Source organism: Paramacrobiotus metropolitanus, unplaced genomic scaffold (assembly GCF_019649055.1).
Source record: "Paramacrobiotus metropolitanus isolate TYO unplaced genomic scaffold, Prichtersi_v1.0 Parri_scaffold0000043, whole genome shotgun sequence".
Lineage (NCBI taxonomy): Eukaryota > Metazoa > Tardigrada > Eutardigrada > Parachela > Macrobiotidae > Paramacrobiotus > Paramacrobiotus metropolitanus.
The window spans coordinates 23,220-30,429 of NW_026570263.1; positions in this window are offsets into that span (position 1 = coordinate 23,220).

Here is a 7,210-nt window from a genome sequence, read left to right on the forward strand (position 1 = left end):
CATCCGGCCGTTAAGCCGTTTAGGTGTGTTACTGTGTACGAAGACAGTTATTTCTGTAGGAAACCACATCAGTGCAGCGCCACATCTTATAATTGGCTTGTAGCCGTATCGCTATAAGCGGTTTCTCTTCCCGGCAAAATTCGTTCAGTGGAAAACGGCTTTGATAGTGCTTACTGCCGAGTACAGTACGGTGCGGACCGTACGGTAGGATCAGAATTGTTTTTTACCGGGGATACTGAAAGTGTAATCTCGCGTAAAACATGATGCCGCATTCTAAAATCTCTTTAGTTGTGCAGCCTGCACCAATCGCGCGGACGTGACATGCGGAACATCTTGCGACCGGCAAGACCCACACGACCGGACTTAGCTGCACGTATGCGCCGGGGTTGACGTTCCGGCGGTGCCGTTCCGGCGTCCGTCTCTTTTTGGCACCGTTGATGGGTGCCCGATCAGCGCAGCCCTTAGGTTTAGGCTTATTGGCTAACGTTACTAGACACGAGGAATTGCTCCTTATCGAGATCTACCAGACATAAACGGAAAATACGAGCAAAAAGAAACAGAAGACGAACCCCTGAAATTTTAAGATGCTGATCATCAAGTGATTCTTAAGCAAACTACTGCAAAACAACTATAAAAAATTATTTTGAGGCAACTGTTCCTTAATTCAAGGAATATTCTCCCAAGATATTTCGTCCAGTGCTTTCTGGCCAAAGTTCATACTGGGTGATGAGCTGTTCCATCTAATTTGCCTTCATTCCGCAGCTTCACAGTCCAACCGGAAAATCGCTTCCCTTGCCGCGACAGTCGCAATGTAGTGTCAGCGGATTAATCGGAAATGGGCGTCGAGCATAAAAGCATGTCGTGTCTTTTATGCACCATTTTCAACGGCATCTAAGCAGGGCGCCATCCGAAGGAAACCGAGAAACGGCCGGAAAATGCACCGATAAGGGAATCGAACCCCGTAAGATCGTAAGATCGTCGTAAGATCGGCGTAGGCAGTATCACTGCACCACGGCGCAAACGGCAGTAACGGATTCTTAGCTAACAAAGAGCGAGTCGCAAAATGGATTCCCAGTTTGTAGGCTAGAATCAAAGAGGTTAGATGTAATACAACTGAACACTGTCCCAGCCGCTCTCACGGAAACGGCCTAAATGTGTCTGCGGCAGTGAACTTGGTGTCCACTACCAGGATTCCCCTGTTGCGAAATGCTTCCGTTAGACTACGGCATCGACTTGAAAGTATGTAGTTGACCTTGGCACCGCAGAAATAAGTGGAACAGGTAAATTAATACCATCCGGTACTTTCAGCTAAAAACGACTTTTACCGCTACTAAGATATTATAAGTATGGGGACCTGCACTTTTCTCTGGTTATATCTGCATTCGTTCCCTTCGCATTTGGGTGTTGTACTAACTGTAGTGTGCATAATGGCACAGCACTGGATACTGAATTAAGGGAAGTAACCCCGGAACATGACATTAAATTCGTGTATATTATGGGAAACTTCCACTTTCGCGCACTCCCAAACATACTTTTGCTTTGTTTTATGATAGTTTATGATAATTTATGATAGTTTATTTATTTTATGATGTGCCAGATTATTTGTTTATGATATTGGCTTGGAAACCGCTTGTTCGCGCAACATCCGGTGCGGGTGTTATGGCTGTAAGAAAAATCCAAAAAGTTTAAGTACATGCAGGTGTACCAAAAGCTTCATTACGGGCCAATCTCTTTGAGAATTTGCATGGAAACACACACAAGCATCAAGACCGTCCTTACACCAATCCACTGTTCTAACATGTGTTGAGCAGATTTTAAAATGGATTTCGATAATTTTAAAATTTATTTTAAAATGTGAAAAAAAACATGGAAGTCTGGATCGGTGCGACTCAGATATGTGCATTTACGTAAAAAAATTTGGAGAATATAAAATTTTTGTCCATAATGAGACGTTTGGCACTGCGTCATTCTTAAAATTGTTAGAATCTTCTTACAGCCATAACTTCCGAACCGGATATATATTGTGCGGACAAAGGGTTTTCGCCATTATGTACGAATAATGTGGCTACAAAATATCATAAAGCAAAGTAAAAAAGTGTTTGGGACTGCGGATAAGTGAAAGTTGTCGTGCATGTACACGAATTGGATGCTATGTGCCTATAGATATGGATGACTTCGTACACGTTAACTTTTTATAGGCATGTTATTCGATTGTATCTACAGTATCCGGTCGTGTCCCACGATATCCTCTATGTAACCCTTATATACCCTCACCATGTTTGCCTTCCTTTTATCCAATGCCGTATCCAAAGCTGTTTCTCCAGTATCTTTTACATATTCGATCCACCTGTATCCCAATAAGAAAATTAAGAAAACCTTAGAAACCTAAGAAAAGTGATGGATTACGGGATGCATGGAACGGATACGGAATACATAAAGGATACTGCAGAAATATGTTGGGATACGACAGTACTCAAAACATGCAGGAAATTTCGGGGATACATAAAGGATACGTAGAGGCATTGCCGTTGCTCCAGGTGTGCGAGAATGTTCATTCATTCCTTTCGCACCTCGAGCAACGGCAGTGGTAGAGCATACTGCAGGGTACTGCGTGTTAGCGCCTGCGCTCACAGCGCTCACTGTTAGAGTTAATATATTACATATGTGCTGTAAGCATGTCAAGAACAAACAGTAAAATTAATAAACATTACAGAGACAGAGTACAGACATTACTGCACTTAAACTGTGTGTAGTGGGCACCCGCCACGGGGGGGGGGGGCTATCGGAGCCGCCCGATCAGGGTGGTGCTGCTTCCCATGTTTATTTTATCGTCAGTAACGGATTCTGCTGGTCAGCATCAACCGTACCTCCTCATGCCAGATCTACCGTACAAGCGGCGTCTCTGTTATATGCGGAATACTGTGAATACAAGTCAAAACATATGTGCAGGAAATTTAACGTGTACTAACCGTAACGTCATGGAAACTTCAATTTTCTCGGTATAACATAAATTATGTTTTGCAGGCTATATTTTTCGAGGCCAGTGCGCTTACTACATCCAGCGATGACTTCACGATTAGTTCGTTTTAAAAGGATTGCTCGATAACTTGCAGGCGTGTTGCGGTTATGTTAAGTATTTAATTTTCCTCGACCGGTTCGATATTTGTTCCCTTAGACCAGATGTTGCTCTACATAATGATATAGCTCTGTGCCTGCACGTTGTTTTGTTCTTGTATTTTACTTAACACAATATTATTCAGACTGTTCCTCGTTTTGTGGATTTTCGGCGTCGAGAACAGACGGTCAAACGTTAATAAAAAGCTCACGTATCGAGCGGCCTATCTAAGGTTGTTAAAAATTAGAACGAACGGAGCTTTGTGCATTGTTGTTTGCGTTTGTATGACGCTTCCAGATTGCTTCGTATCAAAATTGTTAGATTGTCAAACGTGTACTTGTAAAACGGAGCAGAAAAACAAACTGCACTTAATTGAAAATAAAAATCTGAAAAGTTTGTTTCACAATATGTACATACAAGAGCTTTGCTCATTGAAAAATTCAGTGAAGAAATTATTCCCGTTAGCATGAGATGAAACTGCATACCGCACACTCATTGCATCTGCACGACGCATTTGTTCCGGGATAATAAACGTCGAAAGAGAAAAAACAAACTGTACTCTGGAGAGTCAGTGCATTTGTACGGCGCATTAGCCGCAGGGCATTCATGCGCGATGCTGTTGAGCATTACTTCAGTTATCAGAAAAATAATTAGAAATTTTTACTTTAGGGTATTTACTTTACAGAGAATGATAGCTTTTTTTTCTGTATATGTCGATGACTAATAGCTGCGCACGGATATTTGCGACTGATGGAAGTTGTGGCGGTGAATCACACGGCGATCTCCGCTAACTTCTACTACCTTCTTCGTAATTTTGCCGTCGAGGTCACTCGAACTCGCGCCCGCCTTGCTGACTACGCCGTGGGCACTGAATGTCTTGCGGACGCGCCTCGTTAACGGAAAAATAACAGTACAATACAACTGTACCGATAACCACACAGGCCGCGCACTACCGGCACAACCAACAGTCGAAGATTTTTCTTTCAAATGAAAATTGACTTTCCGCCGGAAACTTAAGAGAGACAGCGAACGCCGGAAGGGATGCACAAAAAAATGAACAAGTAATCCAGCTTGCTGCAAATCGCTAAGTGTATCATTCCTATTGAACACTTTTAAACATAGCATTCGTTTTTGTTACAATTTTGTGGTTAAAGTTAATCTTAACCATTTCCCATAACGAATGAATGACATCATGCCTAACACTCGAGGGGTACCGGTAGCGAACACTCTTCCTCACTGCAGAAGAACATCAGTGGCATTCCATCTCAAATTGTATGTAGTACTGTCTGTTCTTGCAACGCCGAAAGTGTTATGCCAGTTAGCGATACCCCTCCCTCTTCCATTGGGCCGGTACGGATTTCTTACGCAAATCAGCGCCCCATCGCCTGCTGCTCCCGCCACAGTCGTTGCCAACAGTCCAGGGGATAATCCCGCCCTCTCCAGGAAACTGGCCGACAACGGCTCCCCCTCTGATGTGACCTTTGAGACCCACTGCGCCGGGATGACCATTAACGCCGCCCTCCGGTGTCCTTGCGCCGGTGTGGGTCAGCGTTGTGCGGACCCGGCATCCGTTTGTAGTGTCGACCGGAAGTGCATCTGCGACTCTGCTCTAGGCTACCTAGACGCCACGGGACGGAAATGCGTCCGTTACACTACCATACCGACGGGTATGTTTTCTTAACTAAACGTATAAAGCATCTACCACTTCCCAGTGCAAAAAGAATACGTAGTTGCTGTGGGTTCGATTCCCTCAAGCGGCAGATTTTTTCCGATGTTCTATGCGAGCTTAGCCCAGCCCTTGCACAATGACAAATTCACTCCTCCTAAGATTCAAGATAATTATGAACGTAGACGAGGAAACGTACTATTTTGTAATTTATGTCGATACTTTACAATAATTTAGATCGATAGCTGGGTATGCAACAGTCATGCCAGGTGCATGTTGAACGTAAATGGTGTGGCGTGGCGCGCCGTAGTATAGGGGTTGGCGTAACCCGTGAGTTTGCATTTGTCGATGGATGCGACGCATTTGCTTGTTGATGCGATAGAAATTACGGGACAAGTTTGTGCATGTAATTGCAGTAGTCGATTTCCAGTTGCTCCGACAACATGCCCAGTCTGTCCGACTTCCGGTCCAGTCTGTCCGACTTCTACAACAATCAGCAGTACGTGTCCGACTACGGTCACGTGCCAGCCGTGTCAAACATGCCCCACAACTACGGCTACCACTTGCCCAACCTCCACAACAACGGCAGCCACAAGTAAGCTTTAAAGAAATTCAAGTAGGTGTTGATATGACAACATAAAGGGCGAAAATACTGCAATGAACGCAGATACTTTGAACTCACCGTTACAAAATTTTACGTATATGTAGTCGTATACCGCCGCTTGTCACATGGCCACTTGTCACACTGTCAAGTAAGACAATCTGGCTGCGACAGTGTCACCGTACCGGTCCGTACGAAACTAGCAGCTATCCACGGCAAAATTCAGCCACAGTGCACGTTATTATTATTATTATTATTATTACGGCACAAGAGCAGACAACCCCGAAGGGACTTCAAGTCTGGTCGAACAAAAACAATTTTCCGCTAACAAAAACGTTTAGGAGAGTTTAACAGATCTGAGTAGAAATTTGAAAGAAGGTACAGAACTGGCTTCGAGAATTTTAGGATTAACAGCAAGAAGTTTATCAAGAAGACACTTTAGCCGCATTTCCATAGTCCACCCTCCGATAACTTTCTTTGCCCGCGTAACATCGATCCGGGCCGGCTTCCGCAAATTGTAGCGCGAGGTGTTATCTTTTACTTGGATCATGTCCAGGAGGTAAGCCGGAAGCGGGAACCGATCTTCGTTCCAGAACTTGAACAACCACACCGCATCGCTCTGCCGCCATCGGTCGAATATGTGAGGAATACCCAACTTCTGATACAGTTCCGGAGTAACCGGCATCTTGTAATCAGTGATGGTTTTCAGAGCTTTACGTTGTAGTCGGGCTAGCTTGTCGCGCTCAGTCGAAGACGCTGCAGACCATACCGGCGACTGGTGTGCGATATGGCAGCCGAAGCAGGCGTGATAAAGACCTTTGCGCTGTGACATGCTGAGCCCTTGTTGTGCCCGTTTAATCATGGCAATGCCAAAATTCCCTTTCCGCTGTACCTTTCTGAACTGCTCATTCCACTTGAGGTGATTATCGATTTCGACACCAAGATATCGTACACATTTCCCTATGCCAATTACCGACCCATGAGGATGTCAACTGCACAGCGCGGCGTTGGCTCGTTATTCGTTAACGTAATGGTCACTAGTGTAACACATAGATACATGACCCAGTATGCGGTAGTCGTACCACGGCACCGCAACACACACGCAGTTGGTAGAGGGGGAAGACCAATCTGGACTCCGTGGGTTGTATACACGAACTACCTCCTACTAGGTACAAGCGGATTGCCGTGCCTAACGAAAATTACCGAAACCCAAGCACGTAAAGTTAGAAGACGCATCAGTTACCGGTCGTGCGTCATCAGACGCACGTACGTTGTGGCGGTTGTGCATATTTAACGTTAATACATTATACAGGGATACATAAACAGATTTGAAACTTGCATGTACAGTATCTCTCAAGTGATGCAAACTGGAAGCAGTACAATCCGCTTGACAAAATTTGTTGGCTGCTCGAACAATACTGGCTACTGATTGTTGCAGCGACCACAACTACCCCGACCACAACGACAACGACCGCTACCCCGGCGCAGGATACACGCTGCGCCACTACAGGACGAGGCTACAATGCCGGTACAGGAGCGGCCACGGCCACGGGTCAGTAAAGAACCAGCTGTATATTGCAGAATCTAACCCATATTTTCACCAAACGGTCGTCTGGTGGTATTGCGGATCACGACGTGCCAACACCGACATGGATCAGCGACGTTGTGTAACAGTTTTAACTAGCGTTGCAACGATTACACGTTAAAAACTGCTACTGAAAAAACTGAAATGCATCTAAGTATTGCAGCGTCGTGCGGAGGCTGCATATTTCCGACGGCTACCACTCCACAAACCATCATGTTTACGCTTAATTCACTCGAAACCACC